Source organism: Cryptomeria japonica, chromosome 10, assembly GCF_030272615.1.
Source record: "Cryptomeria japonica chromosome 10, Sugi_1.0, whole genome shotgun sequence".
Taxonomy (NCBI): Eukaryota; Viridiplantae; Streptophyta; class Pinopsida; order Cupressales; family Cupressaceae; genus Cryptomeria; species Cryptomeria japonica.
Genome location: NC_081414.1, coordinates 492,474,792 through 492,487,125, shown reverse-complemented (window position 1 = coordinate 492,487,125; position 12,334 = coordinate 492,474,792).

Sequence of the window (12,334 nt, the reverse complement as noted above, 5' to 3'; positions counted from 1 at the left end):
GCATCTGTGACTAGGAACTACTAGGCTCCCCACGCTCAAATGATCTATGCACGATGGGTATAGGTCTTCAAATCGCCTCGTGTTCCCCCTTTTGGGGAATAAGAGGAGGATCCAAGGCTATGGTATCATCTCCTGAATGGTGGGGAGCTGCATCTGACTCCTCCTCATCATCTCTATCCTCCTCCTCCTCGACACTAGGTTGATCTCCTATGGGTGGATCAGGATCTCCTGCCTCCTCATGACCCTCTCCCTCCTCTAGCTCCTCTAATCTGAATCCCTGATCCTCATCTTGGTCTCCATGTCTCCATGGACCTGGATGGCCTGTCGGGTAATCTGGTGGAAAGATAGGCCCCGGGTATGTCCTCACAAACCATGAGAGATACCTGCGCTATGCTCCGAGCTCTGCGGCATAATCAGTGACCACATCCTGATCGGACCCCTCTATATCTATGATCTCGATATCATCTGTTGTAGGTCTCACTACTGCTCTGGGTCTGGGAAGGACTCGTGAGTGTCGAGTGTAGATGGGTACATCGGCTGGAACACACTGCTCTAGCCCAAACTGCCTCTGTACTCAATCAAAGTAGAATGGGACTATGATATGTGGGTATCATCCTCTCAGTAGGCGGTTCCTCTGTAAGCATGCTAGCTGCCTCTCCATTCCATCCCATCTGTGCATCCGCAGATATGGTCTCCATACTGTCACCTCAGCTGTCAATCTATCGAATGCCACTCTCCAATATAGTAGATCCCCAAATCTCCACTCACTGGTAAGTGGATAAGCAAACACCCTAGGTCGCTCGCTAGCCACACTCATCGGATAGCCGACAGGCCTGATGCATGTAAAGTGCTCAAATATCCACACCTGCAGAAGTGTGCATGTCATCAAGCTACAACCCTGTCCAAAAACATACTCCTCGAGGTCGTGATAGAGATGTGCAAGCATACGCCGACCCCAGGCATATACTCTCCTATGTCTCTCCATAGCCCTGATGCACCATGTGAGACCCCCATGCATGTGCATACCTCACCCATTAGGGCAGACGGCTAGTGCAATGATGGCAATCATAAGACGTCTCATGAGGGGCACCTCTCCTGTAGGATGTAAGAGCCAACTGACCATGATGCGACCTCTCGTCTCACTCGGCATGACTCTCCCTATGCAGTATACCTGCTCCCTCTGATGGTCCTCCGCTGACCGATCGGTCGCGTATGTCATGGTAGCTCCTCTGATAGGTAGGCAAAGTATGCGGTACACATCCTCAAGTGTAACCATCATCTCTCCTACTAGGAGCTAGAATGTACATGCGTCAGGATCCCATCGCTCCAGAAATGCCATCAGCATCGCAAGATGGAATCGAATGGCCAACATAAGGATCATATACCACAAACCTACTATAGATAATGTATCTCTCTCTACCTGAGTCAGCCAGGGAATCTGATCTCACAAACTGCGAAGAATCTGCCTCGTCATGTGCTCTCTCATGTATGGGAGACCCTGCAATACAAAAACATCAGTGTCATCAGTACTCAATCATCAAAATCATCTATGCCAAAAACAAAAACTGTCGAACATCGAAAGCTAACCCTTGCCAAGTCTTGATTGGGACCATGGTGCCCTTCAGGGACTATGGTGCCTTGAGAGGACCATGACGCCTTGAGGGGACCATGGCGCCCTGAGAGGACCATGGCGCCCTTCAGGGACCATGGCGCCCTGAAAGGACCATGGCACCCTTCAAGGACCATGGTGCCTTGATAGGACCATGGCACCCTGGGTGGGACCCAGGGTCAGATTCCAGGGCCCGCATTCAATCACAGAAACTCAAAGTCCACAGAAATGCAGAAAGTCAAAGTCAAAGTTCAGTCAACTCACCTCGTCCAGTGGCTCATCGCCGATCACGGCCTGTCGCATGATCTCCATCCTCGTGGGACACTCCGGTCATCGTGAAGGCATGATGATGGCTATGTGGGCTCCGCTGCAATGAACAATACTTAGAAATCAACAAAGTGACAAATGCAATAGTCACTTTCAAGGTATATATTTTCATTTTGGTTTCAAAACCCTAATTTTCCTCTATCACTCATTTCATCATAACTTGGGTTTGGGAGATGCGATTTTCGAACCGTTTGTTGCGTAAGAATCGTATTTTTGTTCCCTTACTCCCTTGATGTTCCAAAATGTGCTCTGATGAAGCCTCTTTAGTGATCATCTCTCATCAATAATCTCTCACACAATTTGTCGTAAGTAAACATGCTTTCCTATTTCACCTCCTTAATAAGCAAGCCGAAATAGGGGAGGCATATAGCTACTCGCAAATTTCATCACTTTCCTTAGTAAGCATTAGGTGATTTTGTGATCTAACGTGTGTTTTGTAGGGTGCGGTTCCTAACTGTGTACTACAGATACCGCTGGGGGCTTTGTTCGACGGACTTATGGATATATCCTTTTTCAAATAATGTTTACTTCCCTGTACTTTAGCTTGCATATGCACGTACTACTTATATGACCGCTAAAGTGGGGGCTAAATGTAACGTCGTAAATTGTACGCACTTGCTAAAGCAGTACAATTTCACACCTAGTTAGCACTCGCCTTGGCGCATTTTGCATTTTGCATTGCATTTCCCCTTTAGCACTTAATTAATCAAATTAATTAGGTCTAAGGTTCTACTTCATCATCTTCCACATCATAAAGTCGGGCCCTTTCATTAAAGTGTGCCCCTTTCATTTTATTCCTCCAATACATCATTTAATCAAAAACCCTAATTAGGTCCTATTTTGAACTTGGGGGCTTGATTTCGGGGGTCAAAACATCTCGAAATCACCTGTAACTTCGTGATTCTCTCTAAAATCATCATATCCGACGGCCCTGAAAATTTGGTGAAAAGTTGTCGGGACCATGGCGCCCGGAGTGCACATGGTCCCGGACATTTTCCCCAAAATTTTAGGAGTGCAATCCAATCATAAAATAAAGCTTAACCCCAAGAAATTGGCAGGAGATTCAATCTCTAGGTTGGCCAAAAGTTGAAATTAAGACCTAGGGTTTCGTATATAAGAGCTCTCTTTCTTCATTTGAAAGGATTGGGAATTTTGGGTTTCAGGGACCTTCTATGCAGCGAAAGAGAAGATCTTTGAAGACTTCAACAACATTCAACATCCATCCATCAAGCATTCATCAATTTCATTCATCCATTTAGGGCTTTGAAGGCATTGAAGAGCAATAAGGGATCACCGACTGAAGATTGGCTTGTACCCCTCCCTTGGGGTTGGGTATGATTTCATGTTGTTTTCATGTCTTTGCATAAACCTCATTATATCACTTGTATTCATGCTTTAGATCTCTTTGCATCTTGATTTGGAGCATTTACATTATCATTTACAAACAATTAGGGTTTACTTTCTAGGTTGCTCTAGTTTGCTTACTTGCATTTTAGGATCTTGCACACACACTAATTTTACAATACAACTTGGCTATTCGTGGAGGTGGAAATCACCAAAGCGGGGGTTTGACTAAGGCAAAACCCTATATAGCCGCCCACCATACCTTTTCAGATATAAGTGCAGGTTTCAGGATTTAGACGACGCTGCAAGTTGCAAATCTGACAGAAGCAGATGGAGACTGAACTTCACACCAAATTTCAGAGAAAAATACCAGGACAGGGGTGTGGGGCGCCTTGGTCCTACCAGGATAGGGGCGCTAGGCACCCTGGTCCCTGGGATAGGGGCGCTGGGTGCCCTGGTCCTTCTGTCAGACAGCATTTCTGACTGTTTTCCAGGTTGTAAAATAGCAGTTTCAGGTGCAGTTTCAGGAGCAGAATCAGGACAGTGGCGCCCACGCCCCCATCCTGAACATTTCCACTCAGATTTTAACTCCGGGTATGCAGCTGCATTCTTGTCTTGTCCTGGTGTTTACAGCTTTCCATTATTTAACTTCAATTCTGCAATCTTGTTATTAGTTCATGCTTGCATTTTGGGATTGAAGTTGCATCATTTTATCTTTCAATTACAACAAAGGAATAGAAACCCTAATAGGTAGTCGGTGGCTCTCTCTTTCACAAAAAGAAGTAGCCAATTGTGTGATACCTCTAGGCTCTTTCGTATTCCACAATGTGTGTCAAAAGGTAGGATTAGGACATGTTAGCCTAGTCTCGCTTTTTCTCCTACACAGGAACAAATACCTTGCTAATTTAGAATGGGAAACATTGAATACGAGAATCATCTTGCTCAAAAAATACCACAGCTTATAGAAGAAGCCAATAACAGAGTTAAATCAGAGTTGTAAAACATAGCTTGGTTAGAGATAGAGACATGCTTGACAAAATTCTACTTGGAATAGTTCAATAAATAATCAAATTTCACCTATGAAATTCTTTAATTGAAATAATTAGCATACAAATGTATGATTGTTGCAAAGTTGTAATTACCCAAAACTTTTCCAAGTTGAAAATTACTTCAACCTGATGAGGAATTTGAAATATAATTATGAGGAATAGATAATTCAACATACTTATCAAGCTGAGATTTCATACCTGTGAATATGAGAGAGTAGGATGCTAGCTCGTGAACACAAGCATGGAATCAACAGATAAATTCAACCAAGTAGTTAAACAAATGAAAGGTTAATCCATAAGAAAGAAAATAAACCATGAGCTTATTTTGACCAATATGTTTTCTTTTGAGTCTAAACACATGAGTAAGCCTAGTAAGCTTCAAAGGAATCATTATGTAGTTAGCATAAGAGATAGACTTAATGGCTAGGAAATCTTCACTTGTTTTGGTCTAGCCAAGTAGGGTGAAGAATAGTGACTACATGCATTATCATGTTGCAATTTATTAAAACCTTTGGCCAAGGTGACGTTACAAAGTGTATGAATTAGTCAGTTCATTTGGTCCAGATATGCAATCCAATCAAAGGTCATACTAGTTAGGAGTTACCTATAGTGTGTGATCGACTGGGTTGTGTAGGGTCAAAAAATGATCTTAGATGGCATTAGATCCAACATCTATTCATTACTCGCAAAGAGTTGGGCCTTTCCAATTGGAAGTGGCACAGAGGACAATTAAGTTTGTATTTGGGCAAAAAACAACCCTAATGATACTTTCCCTCTTATCAGGGTTGTAAATATTATCTAAAGGTTCAAGTTGTATCCAAGAAGCTATAAACACTAAACCTCTCTTGTATCTTTTGTTTAGTAAATTTATCAATTATGTTTCTTATTTTTTTATGCTTATGTAAACCAATCTTGAATAAGTGTTATTTATACTTTCTAGATAATTTCATTTCTTTTATTTCAAACAAAAAATGCTAGCTAAATTCTCAAGTGTTAATTTTAAGATTCAATGTTGTAATTCTCAGTACTCAAGTATTAATTTTTAAATTCAATGTTGTAATTCTCAGTTGCATATATTTAGCTTGGTATAGTTTTGAGGAACTATAAAACTCTACCTAAAAAGGTATTGAGTTTCCAATTTGGGGTGAAACCAATCCTAAGTGCATTTACCACCACTGTTGACTCCCCTTCAATTTTGATTTTCTTGATCCTAAGATGTATTGAAAAAAGTAACCCCTTTGTGAGTTCTTTGTTATCTGCCATATTATTAGTATCCTCCTCCAGCATCTTAGACAATTTGGCCACCATCAATCCATCCCAATGATAAATCATACATCCTGCCCCTAAAACCCTGATGTTTCCCTAAGAGGATCCATCAAAATTTAACTTATACCATCCATCTTTCAAGAGATACCACACACTATTCTCCCTATCATTTTTTCTTTTTTGCCCACCTTTCCAAAGAAAGGCAATATCCTTAAACCATTCCACCGACCCCTAATTATCCCATCCCAATTAGAGAATTGAGGATCCTTAATTGGATTCTCTTCAATCCTGTAATTGACCACTTCCATAATCGTTGCCTCTAATTTATTAATAAAATAACCCCACTCCATATTTTTGTCCCTAAATATTATGTGGTTTCTCTCTTTCCAAATTTCCTACAAAACTAGAGAAGGGCCTACAACCTAAATGCAACCATACAAACAATTCTTATTCAGTCATGGCCAGCATTTGAATGGACTCATAATATCATTGGGAAGAGTTTTAATCCACCCTAATTTTGCACATAACCACCTCCAACATTTCTACGAAAAGGGGTGTAAAATGTGATTGACTGATTTCTCATCTTGTTCACAAAGGTCACATCTTGATGGACCTTCAAAACCAATTTTTTGAGCCACTTTACTATGAGTATTCTACCTTGCAAAGATGCCCATGAAAAAATACCTGCTTTAGGAGGACACATTTTTTCCAACACAACTTAATTGGAATGTCTGATTGTTGAAATTGTTGTTTTTTGATAATAGCACTATATCCATCCTTAGAGTTTTATCTACCAGATTATCTCCCACCCAAACAAGTTTTTCCTAGCCATTGTGGAATGCTAATATTATGCTCTTCAATTATTTTAATTATCTTACATCCTCTCCCTAAAGAGGAATCTTCTTGAGAGATTTCCACCTCCATCCCAAAGAGGACTCAACACTGACAAACTTGACATAATCTCTATCATGTAGAGCCCCCATTCTTTCTCCAATACATTTCTAATCCTATCAAAATTGATTAGAGATGTGATGAATGCATAATTCACCCATGATTCCTCCCAAAATAATGCACTTCTACCATCAGCAATGTGCCAAGATAGATTTTCAGTTATGATATCCCTAGTTTTCAACATAAAGTTCCATACTCTAGACCCTTTAGGTGGATTTGTGGATTTGAAAATGCCACTAGGACTTCCATCCTCAAAATATTTTTCTTGCATGATATGAATGCACTTAAGATGAGGGTCCTTATACATCTTCCAAACCAATTTGGCTCCCAAGGATTTATTCTAGGAGGTGATGCACCAAATAAATAATTAAACATAATCAGCTGCTTTAATTTACAGTCAGTTTCAAATCAAAAGATTTTATCTACCACAACTCAATTGAATCATCTATTGCATCAATATTACATATGAAAGACGGTTTCAATGTTTGTCTAAAGGAAAATCAAATATTCTCACAATTCCAATCCTTTAAAATCTAATGACATAACCCATGACCTGTAATAATAATGAAATTTGTTACTCTAACCTTGCTTGAATGAGACAAAACTTAAGGATTCAGAATTGAATCATAAAAATTGCATCAAAAAAACATCCAGACATCATAGAAAACAAGAAGAAATGGGAAGGAAAATTGTTCTTTATTCAAGAGGAAAGGAATGTTGCTACAAATTGAAAATGCTTTATAAGAGCTATAATATCTTTTGGTGTGTTGAGTGCAAAATCCAAGAAGAAAATAACTACTGAGAAAAAAAAGACCAAGGATGCCTTATAGAAAAAAGGATTTAACTCCAAATGAAAGAAGAAACCAAGGAGAACTAAAAGACCTCCTTGAAAGCCACTCCAACTGATTGATGGCCTCCTATATTGTTGCTTGAGTTGCATGAAGAAGGCTTCTTATTTCATGCACTTTTGAAAAGCCCCAAAAATATGTGTTCAAACTTATGTAAACTAGCTTCTTGTGGCCTCAAAATTCTCCTTGATTGATGCATAACCCATGAGGGGATGTTGAACTGAGGGTAAACCATTATATTTTCTCTCAAGATCCTCTTATTTAGGTGATATCTTCAACTTGTTGTATGAATAGAAGCTTGTATTGAACTTAAAGTTCACTTAGCCTTATAAAGTGTAGAGTTCCTTTGAGGATTTAAACTACCACATGACTTGAGATTTTCTTATCATCTTCTAATATTTATGCCCTTTTATCCTTATCTTGATCTGCTCTAAATTTTGTATCTTTGCATTGTTATGATATCTAAGAATGCCTTCATCATCATTGTAATCCTTATCTTCATGATTTTCTATTCCAGATGTGTCATGAATTTACAAACCTAAAGTTCATTGTCCTTGATTTGATTGTCATATCTATTGCCTTTACTACTCTTGATCCCTTTGTATATTGTCATTGTTTAATCTCCACACCCTTGTGCCTTTTGAGTAAATTGTCATGCTTTTGAGGCTCTATAAATCTTTTGACTAGACTGTCTTATGCATTTCTATCATTGGTCTTTGTTGTCTCTGATTTATACTGTTGTAACTGCTTTCCTAATTGTATGATACATTGTCACAATCTAAGGCATGCATTTTGTGCTAGGATTTTTTTTTATTACTTATTTATTTGCAATTGGTCCTTTGAGGTCTATTTCTTCTAAGCACTATCATCTTTGATGGTTTTCGTAACTCAAGACTATTAAACTAATATTCCATTCAAAATTGATGACTATCTTTTTCAATCACATTGTCCCCTTTGTGTTATGTTCTTCTCTCTAGTGTGTTGATTGTGAATTATTTGTAATAGTGGCTATTAAGAATGCAACATTAATTTGCATTTGACTTCATAAGGATTTTGAATCCTTTTTTATGCAATCATGCTAAAATAATTGATCATATCTTTTTGACAAAGATAAAATGCTGATCTTCAATGTGACTCCAAGCTTGGACTAAGATGTTGACAATGCTCCCTTGTTTTCATGATGACTATTGTTGAGAGATTTATTTGTCCCTTGTTAAATGGATTGTTTGTGTTGAGGGTGTACCTTCACAAAGGTTTCTATCATATTCAAACCTTTTCCACAGACCTTTCAAAGCCTTTGATGTTGTTCTTTGGGTTATGATTGAAATTGTGACTACATTTTGTATTAGTGCATTATATTTGAGAATGTCATACATGGCTATTATTTGAGATATTTTTTAAGGCCTTAGTGAATATAAATTCAAATTCCTATCCAAACTAGTGTCATGATGTCAACCTTTTATTTTTCCATCTCTAAGATTTAGCTTATTGTCTTTATATACAATATGATATCCTTTATCTTGCTTCTGTGACTTGTTGACAAAGTATGTGGCTTCTTTGTATAGTGATATTTAAGTTGTAAATGCCCTTTTGAAGGTGGTTTTCCTTCATTTTATTGTATACCTAGCTCTATCAATGCATGAACTAGATTATATATAACTCCACATTTTCTTCATTATCAAATGAATGCTCTTGACCATAATGACTACAATCATGCCTTCATTCATTACTTTTGCAAGAAGATATTTAACTTTCTTTGATCTTAAGATTGTTAAATACTTTTTTTATTGTCCTTTTTCCTTTGGAACAATCAAAATCTGGCTAGCTTCATTCACTAAATGTCTCCATTTTGAATCTCTATGACTGAAATATACCCCAAGGACTACAAATTCTCCTTCCTTATTAGTGGAATGGGACTTTTCTTTCTCCAATATTGCACAAGAATATTTGTCTTTGAGTGAGAGATGATACATCTAGGTATAATCTCTTTAGTCTCAGGGTTGTCTCCAATACTTATTGTCTCTTACCATCTCTTTGTGCTAATTGTGACTATCTTTTTCATTGTCATAGCATGCCTTCTAAAACAATATTATCCCTTACTTCATTGACTGCATCATTGGTGAAGACTTTCCTTATTCTATCTAAAACAATGATTGTCTTTGCTTGTGATTTTCCCTCCTTTTGTTTATAGGGCTATGAGGAATCTTATTGACTATCATGGAATTTAAACATCTTACTCAGTCTTTAGAATTCTTGTAAAGACCATTCTTTGAAAAGAATTGTCTCCTTGCTATTATTTAGTCTCTTAGGAGATGATGTTGTTATGGACTATCTGACCAAGAGTGTGATAGGATTGTTCTTGGTTTGAATGTCTTGTGTTTGTTGTTTTCTCTATGATCTTGTGATGACTGCTTAAACACGTGGTGATTATCTATCTTTATCCCTTTCTTCTTAATGGTATGACTGTCATTCACTGCTCTAACCTTATTAAACTTTTGTTAATGAATTATGATCATTATAGGTGGTTTTACAATACCCCTTCAAACTGTTGTTACCAATTTATTTTCATGGACCTTTCAAGTCTCTTTTATTTGATCTTTCTTCAATCTGCAAAGCAGTGCTTCCATTCTAGCTTGTGCCTTTCAATCAACCTTCATTCTTTGGTTGTAGCTTATTTGTCTTTGACTTATGAAACCCCCTTCATATCTAGTATCATTGATGAGACATGCAATATTTTTTCTTTGACTGTTATACTATGCATGATCTTAGTTTTCCATTCATAATATCATTGTGTCCTTTGATTGGATGTTCTTCGATGGCTAGGAATGATTCTTTGAGGCTGCTACTTGTCTTTTTCTAAAGTTGATCATTAGTGTATCTTCCCCACTATCTTTTTTTCAAAAGTCCTTAATGAACTATATTTTTTATGACCTTTAATTTAGGAACAAAAGAAGAAAGAACAGTAAGGAAAACTCTTCAAATGTAGGCAAACCATTATTTTACTTGTAAGTGACAATAAGAAGGCTTTTGTTGAGATATGCAGACTTGTTCATGCATTGCTTGATGATAACAATATGCATGATTTGCAATGATCTTTCCACCATCATTGAAGTTCATTCTACCTAAATAATTCCTAAAACAACATGTGCATGCCTCTTGAAAACTAAAATTACATTGAGCGGGATCATCTTTGACAGATGTAATGAAGGTAAACATGTGATGACACACATATATTTGATCATCTAGCCTTTGTTAGAGATCCAAACCATACTGGTTGCCATGAACTATGATATGTAACCCAAAAAAACTGGGGATTCCCATCCTTCTATGTAGGAGCTTGATCTTGGAGCAACTTCAGTTAGTTCCATAACTCATGGTTAGTTGAAACAATGAAATTTTTTTTCCCTCCAAATTGATTCAATTCAACATGAGTATTATCCTTTTGAATCTTTTTGGAGTCTTAAATGTAAAACAATAAACATCATTGTATTTAACTCACTTGACAACACTAGTCGAAGAAATAGGAGAAACTTTTGACTCCTAATATATTAAACCTCCTAAACCTTTTGTTTGATCTAGATTTTGAATAACCATTTTGAGCCTAAAAGTGTGAAAAAATAGGTAACATTATGGTGACCTCTCAAGGGTGTTTTCCAACTAAACATGAAGAACCAGTAACCTTAGCATCCATTGGGCATAGTAGTCAGTATGTGGGCTTGAAACAAAATCAAATTTGACTTGCAACCTTGCTATAAGAAGCATTGAACAACAACAAGAAAACTGGAAACTAACCTACAAACTTGTGTATCAAAAATTAGGGAAGGGAAAGACTAAACTGAATGAAAACATGTGCATTAGCACTTAAAAGAATGACATGACTTAACCTAGTCCTAAACTAAAGACAATATGATGACTCAAATAAAACCATTCATTGGTTTTTTAAAATAACACCCTTTTCTTCCCAATTTGGAATGCTTCAAAATCTTATAAATAGTTGAGAAAAGATAAAGAATGAAGAGGTGATTCTCGCAATGCTGCAATAATTCTCCAAGAATGAATACAACATGGTTTACCTCTTTATTTTTCTCACACATACTACTTCCTAAAAGGGCATAGGCAAGCTGAGAATGATGACCTTTTGTTGATGCTTTGTGATTGGATGTAATCTTGTCTTGTGTTGTCTTCTTGGCCTCCGAATGGACTAGATGCCTTACAAGACACCCTGTTGTGTGAATGAAACTTGAACTCTACTTGCTAGTCTCAAGCTGACAAACTACTTTTTCAACCATATTTTCTTTCTTGGAATGAATTGGCTCATGTCGTTTGAGAGGAACCATGGTTTCTTGATCATCCTTCTCTTGTTGTTCATGAATTGCCTCCTATAAGGTGTTGTTTTATTCTCCATATTTGAAAAAAATCTCTCCAAATCATCCCAAAAGAAGTCTTCCTCTATCTCTTCTTTAGTTTTATGTATAAGAGAATTTCTCTTGACTTCATTACATCTTCCTTCAAGGCTTGATGAATCATCAACAATGTCCTCTTGAAGTATAGGCTCTGATTTGAGAATTTGGTCAACTTGCAAAACAACCTCTTGCACATAAGTATCATCATTCTCTCCTTCATATTGCTCATGAGCTTTATTTGGCATTGATATGGATATTCTTTATTCATCCTAGTCACTGAAACAAGAAAGTTCATCAATTAAGAAATTAAAAAATTCAACATCATTACCTTCCTTTACACCCTTATCTTGATGTCCCAACCGATTTGCTGGTATTGAACATGGTACAACCTCCTCTTCTTCAACAAAAAGAGAAAGTTCATTGAACAAATCAAACAAAATTTCATGTTGATCATCATTTTCTTTCTCTTTACCTTGATGTTCCAACTTTCTATGCTCAATATAACAACTCTCATGGGATATAATAGGACCCACTAGA